This window comes from Zingiber officinale, chromosome 1A (assembly GCF_018446385.1).
Source record: "Zingiber officinale cultivar Zhangliang chromosome 1A, Zo_v1.1, whole genome shotgun sequence".
Classification (NCBI taxonomy): Eukaryota; Viridiplantae; Streptophyta; class Magnoliopsida; order Zingiberales; family Zingiberaceae; genus Zingiber; species Zingiber officinale.
The window spans coordinates 90,187,989-90,204,739 of NC_055987.1; positions in this window are offsets into that span (position 1 = coordinate 90,187,989).

The window sequence follows — 16,751 nt, forward strand, 5'->3', positions numbered from 1 at the left end:
TCACAACATTGCGATGATGCATCCTTCACACTCTTTCTTTTTTTATGCCCTATGTCAACATTTAGATATAGACATTGCATTACATATGTTCCATAATATCATTCATGCATCCGATCTTGTCACTAGACTTGAGGTCCATATGTAACGACCCAATTTTCCTCATTAGGAGTTTAAAAGTTCTTAAAAATATTTAGAAATATTTTAGAAATATTCTAGAGATTTTTAGAAATTTTTAGAGTATTTTTATGTAATTTTTGGAGGTTGTTTGGTATTTTTACTAAACGAAGGAAGTTTCGACAAAAAAATATCCAAGCCGAGAATTGAACCCACGACCTTTGACTCGGTCAAAACCTGGCTGACCAAGTGGGCAAATAGATTTTTCTATTTGGAAAAGATAGCAAATTTATTTAAGATAGTTAACAGAATATTATAAAAGAGATAAGTTGATGTTGGATTTGCCTGTTTAGAAAAGGTAGCGAATTTATTTAAGATAGTTAACAGAATATTATAAAAGGGATAAGTTGATGTTGGATTTGTCTGTTTAGAAAAGGTAGCAAATTTATTTAAGGAGTTAACAGAAATATTAAGTTATAAAAAGGGATAAGTTGATGCTCTGTTTTCCCGTGACTTAAACCATTCTCTCCTTCTCTTCTGCGTATGATGACGGAGCTCGGGCAGAAAATGAAAGGGAGTTAGGGCATCATCTCCGGCGGCCGACCAAGGGCCTAGAAGCCCTTTTTGTTCGGTTATGAGTCCAAGAAGCAAGGTAAGTGCTTCTCACCTGCAGTAAGAGTAGTTTCGGACCTTTGTTCTTCTTGAATTCGAAGCATAAGAAGCGTTTATAGTGCAGATTTTTAATCAAGCCTATAGTGCAAATTTTAATTAAGCTTATAATGTAGATTTTTATGTAGAGCTTAAATTGCAGATTTTAATTAAGCGCTTATAGTGCAGATTTTTAATTAAGCCTATAGTATAGATTTTAATTAAGCTTATAATGTAGATTTTTATGTAGGCTTATAGTGCAGATTTTAATTAAGCTTATAGTGCAGATTTTTAATTAAGCATATAGTGCAGATTTTAATTAAGCCTATAGTGCAGATTTTTATGTAAGCTTATAGTGGAGATTTTAATTAAGCATATAGTGCAGATTTTAATTAAGCTTGTAGTGCAGATTTCTTAGAGCTTAAAATACAGATTTCTTTAGAGCAGATTTCTTTAGAGCTTGTAGTGTAGATTTCTTAAGAGTTTATAGTGCAGATTTCTTTAAATTTTATAGTGCAGATTTTTGGTGGAACTTGTAGTGCAGATTTTTGGTGGAATTTATAGTGCAGATTTTTGTTGGAACTTGTAGTGCAGATTTTTGGTGGAACTTATAATGTAGTTTTTAAAGAAAAAGATTATAGTGCAGTTTGTTTAAGTATTATAGTACAGAATTTATATTTGCATAGTATGCAGAAATAGTGTAGCATAGAATGCAGAATCTTGATTAGAATAGTATGTAGAATTTTGATTAGCATAGTATGTAGATTTGTTTTTGTTTAAACATTTCAGTTTTTAAAGAAGTATTCTTTTATTAGAGGTATTAACAAGTATACGAAAGATAAAGAAAAGAAAGAAAAAGGCCAAGGCCTTAAGTAGATCCCAAAGTCAAGACTTTAGGGATTTTGGCACACAAGGTGCTCGTTAAAATGCCAAGGCATTTAAAGAAGAAGTAATTAAGATAAATCATCTTATAAATCAGTATTTTACTTTTATCAGTGGCACTGTGCTGGACTCTCAGTTGTCCTTGGGTTGGGCTCCTATAGTCGTCCCTAGGTTTAGATAACCTAGTAAACCCTACTAGATTCGGGACCAGCTATCTCGGGTCTAGTTAGGGATGCGCGCATAGCAAGTACAGTTGCCAGGCCCAAGAAGAAAGTTGATTATTATTTTGAAGTATTAAAGTATAAGTTTTTAAACAAGTAAAACAAGCTTCACATAAGTTTAAAATCCTGCAAGTTTAGTTTTCTTTTATGCTAGCATGTTTAGCATTTCAGCCTGTTTGATTCCTTTACTATTGGATGAACATGAGTAGTTAGTTCATGTTATAGATATATGTATATGCATATTGAGTTTTGTGAGTTAGATAGCGCTTACTAAGCAATTTTACTTATAGTTGCATTTCCTCTTACTACAGATAAAAGAAAGGAAAAGTTATAACAAAGGAAGGCGACAAGAAGGTGCGGATGGATGTGTGATGCCTGGATTATAGAAGCCTTGGGACCTAGCTTAAGAATTTATTAAGAATGTATTAGATGAGTCATTTAGTCTTCCGTTGCTAGTTAATTGTATGTTTTAAGTTCTCTGAGAGTTTTAGGAATTACTATCAACATGTGTACAATGTTAGTTAAGATAAGTTAGTAGTCCAGTAGCGCCCCACCCTCACAGACCAGTAGTGAGGAGGGTGGGGTGTTACACCATATGCCTTATTATCACATGACCCAGGGGAGGATCACTTCCCTTAGTGCATATGATGAGTTCGGTCAGCGTCAGCTAGCATTAGTACATATAGACATTACCGCTCAAAGGATCCTAGCCTAGATAGGTGGGCTGCAGCCAGCTGTTCCAGTTGAGGATGAGTTTTTTGTTCCAGCCGAGGGAGAGGAGTGGCTAGAGTTCACGGCTGAGGAGATCTTTGAGCATCCTCCTTCTCCGGTACAACCCTAGACTTCGACTCAGCCCTCGACTTCACTATCCATTGAGGATCAACTCGCTCATCTTGAGGGGTCTTCCACGCAGATTCGACAGTCAGTCTCGGATGATTTCAGCGCACTTCGGGGGGGGGGGGATGACCTCTGGATTCACTGCTCTCTGAGATGACATGACCACCAAATTTGAGTAGATTCTTCAGGCCCTGCACGCACCTATGTGACCCCTACGTCCACCTCTAGCTGACGATGATCAGATTTGATCAGACTACATACATTACTATACATTATATATATTTGACTTGCTATTTATAAACAGTTTGTTTTGGTCTATTTGATAAATTAGTAATGTGCTTAATAGACTAGGACCCTTATTTTCAAAATTATTTTCAAAATTCTCTTTAAAATTCTAGGGTAAATTTTTTTATATATTTCTCAAAATTTCCTATTTTTAGAATTTTTAAAATCAGTTTTAGCTTTAGTATAGATCAAATCCTTAGAATTCATGCTCCTATAGATCTAGGACTTGAGCATCTCATCAACACAGTAGGACTACCTTGTTTGTGTATTGCTAAACTTAGAAAGGGGTGAGATGTATAGGCAGATTGCTTGGACTTAAGATACTTATATCAGTACATCAATACAAGTTTGGGCATTAAAAATCACACTAACAGTAATCAAGTTAAGTTGTTCAGCTTAGTCAAACACTGACTCAATCAACTAAACTTAACCTGACTAATCAAGTGAAAGTTGCTATCTTCTAATAGTTAGTAAGTAACTAATGGTTAGACAGTTAAGGACACTTTCTAGTTGTTTTATTTTAAAAATACTGTCAGGTTCAAGGGGAGTATTAATATTTTACAAACTACTTGTATTTTTTTTTAATATTTTGCTTCCTTGGTCTTTAAAAGTTTTAAAAATAGGTTTTAAAAATCAGTTTGCCAACGACTTGACATAGTTTTTAAAAAATTATTCTACTTAAAAATTATTTTTGAAAACCTTAAATTTTTGAAAACAACACATTTTTGAAAGCATCCTTTATATCTTTTTAAAATTTCAAAATATTGTTCAAAATGTTAAAATGTTTTCAAAACTCAATTTTCAAAATATTTTCCAAGATTTTTTCCATTTTAAAAATGTTGTTTTCACATTTTCAAATTTAATATCTTTTGAAAATCTAATGAAAAGATAGTAAATTATGTGAAATTAGTAGACTTTGAAAATCTTTATTTTGAACAAGTTATTAACTTATTTTTATAAGTTTAAACTTCCCCAGCAACCCAAAAAATTTTTTGTTATTGAAAATTTTTTCTTTTCCTTTACTCCGTCAATTTTTCTACACTTGTCTATGCTTATTATTTTTGATAAATGTCAAAGGGGGAGGGTTAGGTGGATTAAGTTAGTAAAAACCAAATGATACTTCAAAATCAGACTAACTTAAATCATGTCATGTGTTTATTTATTTCTTGCATATTTTTCACTAACTTAACCTATGTTGCATCAAAAAGGGAGAGATTGTTAGTGCAGTTTGCACTAACGGTCTAACTCAGGTTTTGATAAATGACAAAGTAGGTTAAGTTAGTTTTGTTGTGATCTAACACTTTGACTGAGTGTGCAGGAGAAATCTAGCTAGGTCGATGGGCCGACCAGATAGCTGGTGTGAAGCCCAACTAGGTCGACGGGCCGACTGGATAGCTAGCAAGAAGTCCAGATAGGTTGACGGACTGACCGAATATCTGGCACGAAGCCCAGCTAGGTCAACAAGCTGACCGAATAGTTGGCACAAAGTCTAGCTAGGTCAACGGGCTGACCGGATAGTTGGCACGAAGTCCAGATTGGTCAACGAGCTGATCGGATGTCTGGCAAACGGTAAGTGAAGGTAAGTCACTGGAGGAGAGTGATTGTGAGGACATGTCCCAGTTGAGGGACAGTAGGCGTCGGTCCAGTCTAGGACCATTTGGAATCCCTAGACTGAGATCTTGACTAGTTTCTGGTCTTAGGAGGACAGGAACTAATTACTCCATTTATTATATTTGTGCTAATACTTGTTTTGCAGGGTATTTGGACTAACACATTTGTTGCAGGGAAAGAAAGTAAGCAAGGAAACAATGCTGCCTTTAGGTGAACAGTACCCGAGGGCGCCCTCCATGGCTATGGAAGGCGCCTCGGTACTGTTTATGGAAGGCGCCTTCCATGGCTATGGAAGGCGCCCTCCGTGGATAAAATTTGACTGGTTCGTAGATAAGGCATAGTGAAGCCGGGATAAAATTTTATCCCATTGGAGGCGCCTTCCATGCTTATGGGAGGCACCCTCCAAGCCTTTTATAAGGCGATCTCGAGGAGGCATTGCCACAAGAACTACATACGAGCTATTGCGCGCACATTTGAGCCTCCGACTACTTCCGGTTCCTGCTACAACTCTACTATGAGGCTGCTGAGCCTGACGACTACTTCGAGGAGTTTCGATCATGCCCAGCAGACATACATCAACATGAAGGGCCTCATTTTGATTCCCATAAGAGTGTTGGTAATATTTATTTTCTGTACTTAATTTCTATAAAAGGGTAAGTGCAGTTTGTTGCACTTAACCTAATTCTTGTGTACTCGATTCTCTCTTCCTTGGGGTACCCGAAGAGATTTTTAGTGGATTGACCATTGATAGGTCCGCGGGACCTGGACCTTGTAGTAGGAGTCACCAAAGGATTCGAACCAAGTAAAAAAATTGCTTATGTTCTTTTTGTTACTTTTCTTTTACTTTCTGCTGTGTACTTGAGTTTTTAAAAACTAAAAAAGAAGTGTTTTGAAAACCATGTGATTCACCCCCTCTCACGTACATCACAATCCAACATATTATACATATATATTTTTCTTGTTATCATTATTTCTATCAATGTGGCAAAAGGCGATTCACTCGCCCCCAGCACCCCCGTTGCCTCGTCCCTAGGTCATCACGGAGGATATCATTGTTTGTATCCACTACTATACATCACATGTTTGATACATTTTAATGCATTACGATTCAAGTTATATTTTGTTACTATAATATCGGCTAATTCAAACTAGCTGCTACCACATGAATATCATTGGACTAGCTCGTTATATCAGCTACTGGACTATAGCTACTAGAATGACAAACTTGTGTTGTAGTAGCTACATAACAGTAGATACTATAACGTATTGTACAAGGCTGAGACATATCAATCCACATATCAAAATTCAAAGTAAAAATGATTGATTCTATTAAACAAACAAAATATAGAAGATAGTTGTTATAAGACACTAACAAAACAAAAAGGAATATCAACACAACAAAATGAAGTGCTACAAAATACTTCTTCTCTAGCCTAAGGACTTATAAGGTGAGCCCCTAACATTCCACGTGTTCCAACAAATCGATGGCTGCTTTAACAGTTGTCTCAGTCTCCACACTACAGCAAATTTGGTCTTTCTCAAAAGTGGAAAATAGTTGAGCAAGCCCCCAAAAATTCGTTGTAAATCAACCTATTGAGAAAGATGAGGGCGCTCAAAGACAACAGTTAAAAATAATTATCTTTTCACTTGAAACACAATGGTGAAAAATTATTGTCAAAGACTGCCCCATCTTTCTCAGCGCATCGATTTACCACGGATTTTTTGGATCTTTCATAATGGTTTTCCACCATTGTCTTTAACTTAAAACAACAACGATTTTTCACCATTGTCTTTGTACGGTCGATATTTCTCAATGCGTCGATTTACCACAATTTTTATTAGGTCTTTGATAATAGTTTTTAACCGTTTTCATTTGTATTAAGAAGAAAAATAAACCATTGTCATTTTAACCATTGTATTTTTAGCCATTGTCATTATTTAAAATCTGAATACAACAGTATCAAAAACATATTAACAAAAATTTTCAAGATTTATTTCAGTTAAAATAAAGATATTCCGTATACAAAATTTTTATCATGTCTTAAAATTCTTATTATTGTTATTAACAAAAATTTTCAAGATATTTTGAGATTTAAAATAATTTTTAAATTATTTTTACCTAAATTACGGATTAATTGATAAAATTGATTCCTTTTGGAAATTAATTTTGATAAAAAAAAATATAACTCAAAAATCTGTTTTGAACCCTTAGAAAAAGTTTTAATATTTTTCTATTAATTTTTGTATTTTTGGTAACATATTTTTTGATGTGATCAAAGGGATAGAAAATTAGGGATTAAGTTAAGAGGGAGGTATAAAATTTTTCTTGATTTAATTGCAAATTTTTGTTTGTACTAAATCATAAATTTACTTGTTTAAATTGTTTTATTGTTTGTTATAACGCTAACTTAACTTGTGTTGATGCACATCAGAAAGGGGGAGATTTTAAATACCCAGTGTAAGTTTTAATGTGATCAGCAGGGTTAAGTTAGGCTATGTGGTTTAATGCCTTGTATCTAAGTGTGCAGATACTTAGGAATACAAGAAGTCGAGTAGAAGATACAGTAAGCAAGGATGATGACACAGGAAGTGAGTCGATGGACTCAGTGCATCCAAGGGACAAGAACCTGAGGAAGAGTACACCGACAGACGAGAAGGATGTACATGATGCTTCCAAGAGATGAGAAGCCAGGGAGGAAGACTGCTCGAAGAAAAGGCTGAAGTTGGTTTTGGGTGAGCTTAACTATGGAAGACCAGAGAATCACTTAAGTGACCAAATGGAAAATCAGTTAACTTGGAAGTTGACCGAGTCTAGGTGCTCAAACTAGGTCCAGGTGCCCAGACTCTAGGCACCTGAACTAGGTCTAGGTGCCAGGGATGTCTCGATCAAATCACTGAGTTGTTGCAGTAAGGATCGACACTAGAGTCCACATCAGTCACGTTCAGGCACCCGAATCAGGTCCAATCATCCGAAAACTGATAAATTGTTGATGAAGTGTTGTTGCAGAGTGGATTGAGTAAACCATGTCCAAGCATTCGGATAGGGTTTAGTCGCCCGGAAAATGACACATCAGCAAATAGCTAGTTGCGACCAGTGGACTATAAATAGAGCCATAGTCTTCAAAGTTTATTACAACACACACTCTATACTCAAATTCGTTTTTGTTTTTAAGTCTAAACTTTCAACGTTTGTAAAAGACTACTCTGCCTTTTTAAAGGAGATCTTCTAGTGGAACCTTTCAACTGCCTTGGATTAATAACTTCTCCAGTTGTAACCAAATAATTTTTTTGAGTCTCTTAATTTCTTTTTATGTTATTTATTTTTATTTAATTGTGTGTTTATCCTTGCTAAGTTCAAATAGCAAGAGAAGGTGCTAACTTTTATTATAGGCTATTTACCCTCTCTAGCCGGCCTACCGGGGACCAATAATCAATAATAACTTCAAGATTAAAATTAAATATATAATTGAAACTCTTACTTCAGAAGGAATCTACTTCTTAAAACCAAGGGATTTTAATTCTGAAACTTTAAGAGGGCTAAAATGGATTGTCAATCTAGGAACTCTTGAACAAACACTTAAAGCTAATCTAGGAACTCTTGAACAAACACTTAAACCTATAGAGTCAATACTATACAAAGATAGAAAGGGAAACCTAACTATTGGATTATCAAGATATCAGCCTTCTACTTCACAAAATGAAGATAAAATCAAAGAAGACTTAAATCTAATGATTGTTGAAGATAAATATCCTCTACAAAGAATACAACAATTACATGAAAGACACATTAACTTAGTAAAACTGTAACGACCCAATTTTCCCCATTTCGAGTTTAAAAGTCCATAAAAATATTTGGAAATACTTTTAAAATGTTCTAGAGATTTTTAGGAATTTTTATAGTATTTTTACGTAATTTTTGGAGGTCGTTTAGTATTTTTACAAAACAAAAGAAGTTTAGGCAAAAATCGTTGAAGGCGAGGTTCGAACCCACGACCTCGGGTCAGACTGACCCAAGCCAAAACCGGCCTGACCAGCTGAGCTACAAGATTTTAATTAACCATATAAGGGAAGAATTAAGTTATAGCATAGTTTTGGATTTAACCCTAATATATTAAAGGGAATTAGGTTTTTGATTTTTCCAAAAAACCAAACATTTTCTCCCGAATTCCTTTCTCCCTCGCGTTCTCGCGTGCGACAGCGGCGGCGTTGCTTGGACGAAGGTGAAGCTGAATTTAGGGTTTCATTCCGGCGGCCGACGAGCATTCTTCTTCAAGGGTTCTACACAAACCCAAGCTCCTCTCGGCAAGGCGAACGCACGGGCAGGAGAAGAGGTCGAGAATCCCAAGCCTTCGAACCCTAGGTCACCTTCCTCCGTCGGCTGTAAGTCATACAAGCAAGGGTAAGTACTACTCACCTGTGGTAGGAGTTGCTCCGATCTTTCGGTTTCGTTTCCTTGTTTCCTGAATTTCTTGAATCCGAAGCATGCTATGAGATTGGGGGTTTTTGTTGTGCTGCCGTGTATTTCAAAGAAGAGAAATAGGGTTAGTTTGCTTGTTTAGCATGTGGTTGGTTGCTTAGAATCTGCTGGAATTTACAGATTTCGTTTCCTTGTTTTGCCGTCTACTTCCAATAAGGGAAATAAATGGTATGGGTAAGCATGTGGTTTAGATCTCGTTAGCTTCAAACAGAGCAAAGGATTCTCTGTTTTGAATTAGTAACCATGAATCACAAAGGAAGAAAGTAGCAATCCAATTTTTATTAGTTGCTGCCATCCTGAATTTAAGGTGCTATTTTCTGGTTTACATGGTTTTGTTGCCGTGAGATTTATAAGAAGATGGGAATGATTTTTTTTAATGAATTTGGCACATAGTCTAGACTTCCCAATTCTGATAATGAGCATCTCATAGTTGGATTTTTGTTTCCCCTTGCATGGCTGCTATGGTGTGCCATAGTCTGATAACCTTGTTATCAGTAGGAATATTGTCAACATTTTATCATGCATAAATAGATTTTATGCTCTAGATAGCACATGCCATCCATGAATGTAGTTTGTAAAAGAACCAGGTAGTAGATTTGATATTCTATTCCACTTGTTGGTTGTAGATTCTGAAGTATAGGTTGTATTTATTTGCTGTTAGTTGTGCGGCTTTCGGTTTCTATTAGTTGAGCAGTTTTAGTTTTTCATTTGCTATCAGTTGAGCATGTTTAGCAAATTCAGTTTATATAGATATACATGAGCAGGTCTTTTAGTTTTCAAAGTTGCTTTCTATTGCTCTATTTTATAGCATGATTAGCAAGTTGGAATTAGCTTTCTTTTGCTCTATTTTACAGCATGTTTAGAAAGTTTGAATTAGCTTTCTTTTGCTCTATTTTACAGCATGTTTAGAAAGTCCAAGTTAGCTTTCTTTTGCTCTATTTTACAGCATGTTTAGAAAGTCCAAGTTAGCTTTCTTTTGCTCTATTTTACAGCATGTTTAGAAAGTCCGAATTAGCTCTCTTTTGCTCTATTTTATAGCATGATTAGTAAGTTCAAAGTCGCTTTCCTTTGCTTTGTTTAATAACATGCTTAGAGAGTTCAGATCTGCTTCCCTTGTGTATTTTCATATAGCATGCTTGGTTATTTGTAATCCTACACTTGTTAGATATATCTACAAGATTCTAATAAACTCTAATAAAGGATTATGAGAAGTGTGAGTAAAGAAAAAGACTAAAGTCTAGTTAAAAAGAGATAACAAGTAAATTAAAGTAAGAGGCTAGTATCCGACTTCCGAGGTTGTCGTTAAACAAATCCAGGTGACCAATTCCGAGGTCTTGGCCCTGGTAAGACCGAGGTCTTTATCCTCATAGGGCTGGAGGCTCGCTACCCCAGTCACTATTAGAGAGCGCGCAAAACAAAGATGGTACTAAGCCTGGGCCCAAAGAAAAGAAAAGAAAAGAAAAGTTAAGAAAAAAAGAAGAAAGAAAGAAGAAGAAAGTAAAAGAGAAATTAAAAGATTAATTTCTAGTATAAGAAAAGTAAGAAAAAAAAGAAGAAGAAAGTGAAAGAGAAATTAAAAGATTAATTTCTGGTATAAAGTTATAAGAAAATGAAACAAGTTTATGCTTAGAATCAATAAAAGTTTAGTTCTTTAATTCTAAGCCTACAGTAGTAGTTTCATTACTTTCCTGTCAGTTAGTGAGCATGTTTAGTATTCAGTTTTATTTCTGTATACCATGAGTACATGCAACTTTGCTTTTAGCATTCCAGTTTTAGTATTGTTGCATTCTTTTTATGCACTTCGAGTTTTTGTGAGATAGATTAGTACTTACTAAACGTTTCGCTTATAGATCTATTTTCTTTCCTCCTACTGCAGATAAAGGAAAAGCTAAGATATGAAGGGAGGCGACAGGGTGGTGGTGATGATGAATGTGTGTAGTGATTAGACTATGGAGAGATCCAGAGAGTGCTAGCAAACTTGCAGGACCTAATGATTAGAGTTTATGCTTTAGTTCTTTTCTTTAAATACTGTTATGAAGTTTATGTGATTGTGATTGAGTTTGATTCGTATTGTAGCTTATTTATGTCCTATTCTGGGAGTTGTGTTTAGTTCTTGTTGCTAGTCTAGTCTTTTGGTTATAGTAAAAATTTATTACTGCGTGGTTGTGAATAAAATGTGTTCTAGCCGCATGTGGCTGCGTATATATCTTGTGTATTATAGATTTGGTCACCGGTACAGGGGAGACTCTGCCGAAATTTTTTGATAGGAATTCCTCTGAACCGTGATAAATCTAACTGACTCTAATAATAGCGTCAGTGACACTAGATAGAGAGTTGTATTTAGGTAACATTCGCCCTTAGAGAGTAGAAGTAAGAAGGGTGGGTTGTTACAGTTGGTATCAGAGCGAGGTTGCCATTCTCCAGCATCACACACACATCAGCATCATCCTCGCCGTCTCCAAGTAAGAAAGTATTTAAATCCTTTCTTTATTCTGCTTTTCTTATTATTAACTGCAGTATAGAGTACTGATTTGTTTGAGTGCTTAAGTAAGATAAAAGATTTAGTTTCCCTTTTCTTTATTCATATTTATGTATGATTAGAAGGGTTAAAGTAAGATATCAAGCCTTTACCTTGCATAATTAGATGACAAGAAGAGGACGCCCCCGTACTACTCACACTGAGGAACCAGCTCGAGAGAATGAAGTGCCTAGAGCAACTGAGCCCAACCTTTCTGAAGTGGTTGCTTAGCTCCAGAGACAAGTAGCAGAGCAGCAGCAAGTGATTTCCAATCTGATGACAAACCAGCTAGAAGTTCCTCCCCCTCCCCCAGCTGTCACTGTGGAGATACCAGTGGTAGCTGAAGTTCCACCAGCTGCCCTGGGAGTCATCACAGCGTCTCAGAGACCAGAAGCATACCTAATACAGTGGCTGAAGCTGAAGCCAGTCAAGATCGAAGCCAAGACAGTAGGGAGCCAGAAACCCCACTCAAGTAATCAGAACTGGAAGGGCAAGGGTCACAAGAGAAAGCAGTGGAACTCAGGAGGTAACCAAAAGGGAGCACCAGCAAACAAGCAGACCAAGTTTCCTCTCTGTCCTGAATGTGGGAGAACACATCAAGGAACCTGTCTTTTGGGTAAGACAGGATGTTATTCATGTAGGCAGGAAGGACACATGGCTAAAGAATGCCCTAACAAGCTCAAAGCACCTCAGCCACAGCCATTGCAATGTGGAGGCCAGCCTGCACAGTTGCACCACATGGAAGCAGCATTGGAGGGACCCTATATCAGTCAAGGAAGGTTAGAAGCTCCACCAGTTCTAGCCTTTGATAGTGCCAGAGTATTCTCCCTCACCAAAGAAGGAGCTGCTAGTGCCTCCACGGTCGTAACAGGTCAAGTAGTTATTTTCCAGCACATAGCTACTGTACCATTTGACACTGGGGCGACCCATTCTTTTGTATCAATACCTTTTACCAGTAGTTTACAGGTGCCTACAGAGAGTACGAACTCCAAGTTCCTGACGACCGTACCTTCTGGGGAAGTCATGGAATCCAATCGGTGGCTCCGAGCTGTACTGGTCAGAATTGCAGACCGAGAGCTATATGTAAATCTGATAGTTCTCGCCATGCAGGATTTCGATATCATTTTTGGTATGGATTTCCTCAGCAAGTACAGTGCTTTGGTGGACTGCCGCAGAAGGAAGGTGATTTTTAGTCCAGAAGGTGAACCAACTTTTGAGTTCACAGGAGTGCCAAGGAAGAAGACCCAGAAACTTCTCTCATCTCTAGCAGCTCACCAGATGTTAGCTAAAGGGTGTGCAGGTTTTCTTGCATACATAGTAAAGGCAGAAGAGCAGAAGGGACTCAAGCAGGAAGAGGTCCGGGTAGTATGCGAGTATCCAGAAGTATTTCCAGAAGAGCTACCTGGACTACCTCCCAATAGAGAGGTGGAATTTGAGATTGAATTGGTTCCTGGAACCGGTCAAATTTCAAAAGCTCCGTATCGCATGTCTCTAGCAGAGCTGAAGGAGTTACAAGAACAACTACAGGAGTTACTTGACAAAGGCTTCATTCACCCCAGTCACTCACCTTGGGGAGCTCCTGTGTTGTTTGTCAAGAAGAAAGATGGATCAATGCGGATGTGCATAGACTACAGAGCTTTGAATCAAGTGACAATCAAGAACAAGTACCCCCTTCCCAGGATCGATGATTTATTTGATCAGTTAAGAGGAGCAACAGTGTTCTCAAAGATAGACCTGCGCTCTGGGTACCATTAGCTGAAGGTGAAAGAAAGAGATATACCCAGAACGGCGTTCAGAACCAGATATAGACATTACGAGTTTGTAGTTATGCCTTTTGGAGTGACCAATGCACCTGCGGTCTTCATGGACTTAATGAACAGAGTGTTCAGAGAATATCTTGACAAATTTATCATTGTATTCATCGATGACATTCTGGTCTATTCAAGGACCTCAGAGGAGCATGACACGCACTTGAGAATAGTACTGCAGACTCTTCAGCAGAAGCAGCTTTATGCTAAATTCTCGAAGTGCGAGTTCTGGTTAAATCAGGTGGCGTTTTTAGGTCACATAATTTCTAAAGAAGGCATTCAAGTGGATCCAGCCAAAGTGGAAGCGGTCAACAACTGGAGTAGACCCAAGAACGTCAGAGAGATCAGAAGCTTCCTTGGTTTAGCTGGTACTATAGGAAGTTCGTGGAGGACTTTTCCAGGATAGCCTCTCCACTAACAGCCCTCACCAGAAAGAACAAGAGATTCGAATGGTCATATAAATGTGAGCAGAGTTTCCAAGAGCTAAAGAAGAGATTGATTAGTGCTCCCATTCTGACTGTTCCACAGAGCGACAAGAGTTTCGACATCTACAGTGATGCTTCCAAAATGGGCTTAGGAGCTGTACTCATGCAAGAAGGAAAAGTCATAGCTTATGCTTCCAGACAACTCAAAGATTATGAGAAGAACTACCCTACTCATGATCTTGAGCTGGCAGCTGTGGTTTTTGCACTGAAACTCTGGTGACATTATTTGTATGGAGTTTAGTGTAAAATCTTCACAGATCATCAGAGTCTTAAGTACTTCTTCACTCAGAAGGACTTAAACATGAGACAGCGCAGGTGGCTGGAGTTGGTCAAAGATTACGACTGTGAAATCCTCTACCACCCAGGCAAAGCTAACAAAGTGGCAGATGCACTCAGCAGAAAATCCAGTGCATCCCTGATGTCTTTGTCATCATTAGCCCTGCCACTGCAGAAGGAGTTTTCGGATTTTGGACTTGAAATTATTGAAGGGCAACTCTCTGCATTGACCTTAGAGTCCACATTGTTTGAGGAGATACAGAGAAAGCAAAGTGAAGATTCGGGCATCCAGAAAATCAGACATAGAATTGAGACTGCCCAGAGTAGACAGAAGAGTTATGCTGACACACGCCGTAGGCCATTGGAATTCCAAGTAGGAGATTCAGTTTTCCTCAAAGTCGCTCCTATGAAGGGAGTGATGAGATTTGGCAAGAAGGGCAAATTAAGTCCTCGCTATGTAGGACCTTACCTGATCATAGAGAGGATTGGGAAAGTAGCTTACAGGCTGGACTTACCATAAGATATGTCAGCAGTACACAATGTATTTCATGTCTCCATGCTAAAGAAGTGTCTCCATGACCCGAGCCAAGTGATTCAGCCTCAGTCAGTGCAGATCCAAGAGGATCTTAGTTTTGAGGGCAGACCTACATAGATAGTGGACAGAGCAGTCAAGAGATTGAGAAACAAAGAAGTACCACTAGTGAAGGTCGTCTGGCAGAATCAGAAGCACGAGGAAATCACTTGGGAGCGGGAGGACAGTATGAGACAGAAGTATCCAGATCTATTCTAAGTTCGAGGACGAACTTTTTATAAGGTATGGGGGATTGTAACGACCCAATTTTCCCCATTTCAAGTTTAAAAGTCCATAAAAATATTTGAAAATACTTTTAAAATGTTCTAGAGATTTTTAGGAATTTTTATAGTATTTTTACGTAATTTTTGGAGGTCGTTTAGTTTTTTTACAAAACAAAAGAAGTTTAGGCAAAAATCGTTGAAGGCGAGATTCGAACCCACGACCTTGGGTCAGACTGACCCAAGCCAAAACCGGCCTGACCAGCTGAGCTACAAGATTTTTATTAACCATATAAGGGAAGAATTAAGTTATAGCATAGTTTTGGATTTAACCCTAATATATTAAAGGGAATTAGGTTTTTGATTTTTCCAAAAAACCAAACATTTTCTCTCGAATTCCTTTCTCCCTCGCGTTCTCGCGTGCGACAGCGGCGGCGTTGCTTGGACGAAGGCGAAGCCGAATTTAGGGTTTCATTCCGGCGGCCGGCGAGCGTTCTTCTTCAAGGGTTCTACACAAACCCAAGCTCCTCTCGGCAAGGCGAACGCACGGGCAGGAGAAGAGGCCGAGAATCCCAAGCCTTCGAACCCTAGGTCACCTTCCTCCGTCGGCTGTAAGTCATACAAGCAAGGGTAAGTACTACTCACCAGTGGTAGGAGTTGCTCCGATCTTTCGGTTTCGTTTCCTTATTTCCTGAATTTCTTGAATCTGAAGCATGCTATGAGATTGGGGGTTTTTGTTGTTCTGCCGTGTATTTCAAAGAAGAGAAATAGGGTTAGTTTGCTTGTTTAGCATGTGGTTGGTTGCTTAGAATCTGCTGGAATTTACAGATTTCGTTTCCTTGTTTTGCCGTCTACTTCCAATAAGGGAAATAAATGGTATGGGTAAGCATGTGGTTTAGATCTCATTAGCTTCAAACAGAGCAAAGGATTCTTTGTTTTGAATTAGTAACCATGAATCACAAAGGAAGAAAGTAGCAATCCAATTTTTATTAGTTGCCGCCATCCCGAATTTAAGGTGCTGTTTTCTGGTTTACATGGTTTTGTTGTCGTGAGATTTATAAGAAGATGGGAATGATTTTTTTTAATGAATTTGGCACATAGTCTAGACTTCCAAATTCTGATAATGAGCATCTCATAGTTGGATTTTTGTTTCCACTTGCATGGCTGCTGTGGTGTGCCATAGTCTGATAACCTTGTTATCAGTAGGAATATTGTCAACATTTTATCATGCATAAATAGATTTTATGCTCTAGATATCACATGCCATCTATGAATGTAGTTTGTAAAAGAACCAGGTAGTAGATTTGATATTCTATTCCACTTGTTGGTTGTAGATTCTGAAGTATAGGTTGTATTTATTTGCTGTTAGTTGTGTGGCTTTCGGTTTCTATTAGTTGAGCAGTTTTAGTTTTTCATTTGCTATCAGTTGAGCATGTGTAGCAAATTCAGTTTATATAGATATACATGAGCAGATCTTTTAGTTTTCAAAGTTGCTTTCTATTGCTCTATTTTATAGCATGATTAGCAAGTTGGAATTAGCTTTCTTTTGCTCTATTTTACAGTATGTTTAGAAAGTTTGAATTAGCTTTCTTTTGCTATATTTTACAGCATGTTTAGAAAGTCCAAGTTAGCTTTCTTTTGCTCTATTTTACAGCATGTTTAGAAAGTCCAAGTTAGCTTTCTTTTGCTCTATTTTACAGCATGTTTAGAAAGTCTGAATTAGCTCTCTTTTGCTCTATTTTATAGCATGATTAGTAAGTTCAAAGTCGCTTTCCTTTGCTTTGTTTAATAACATGC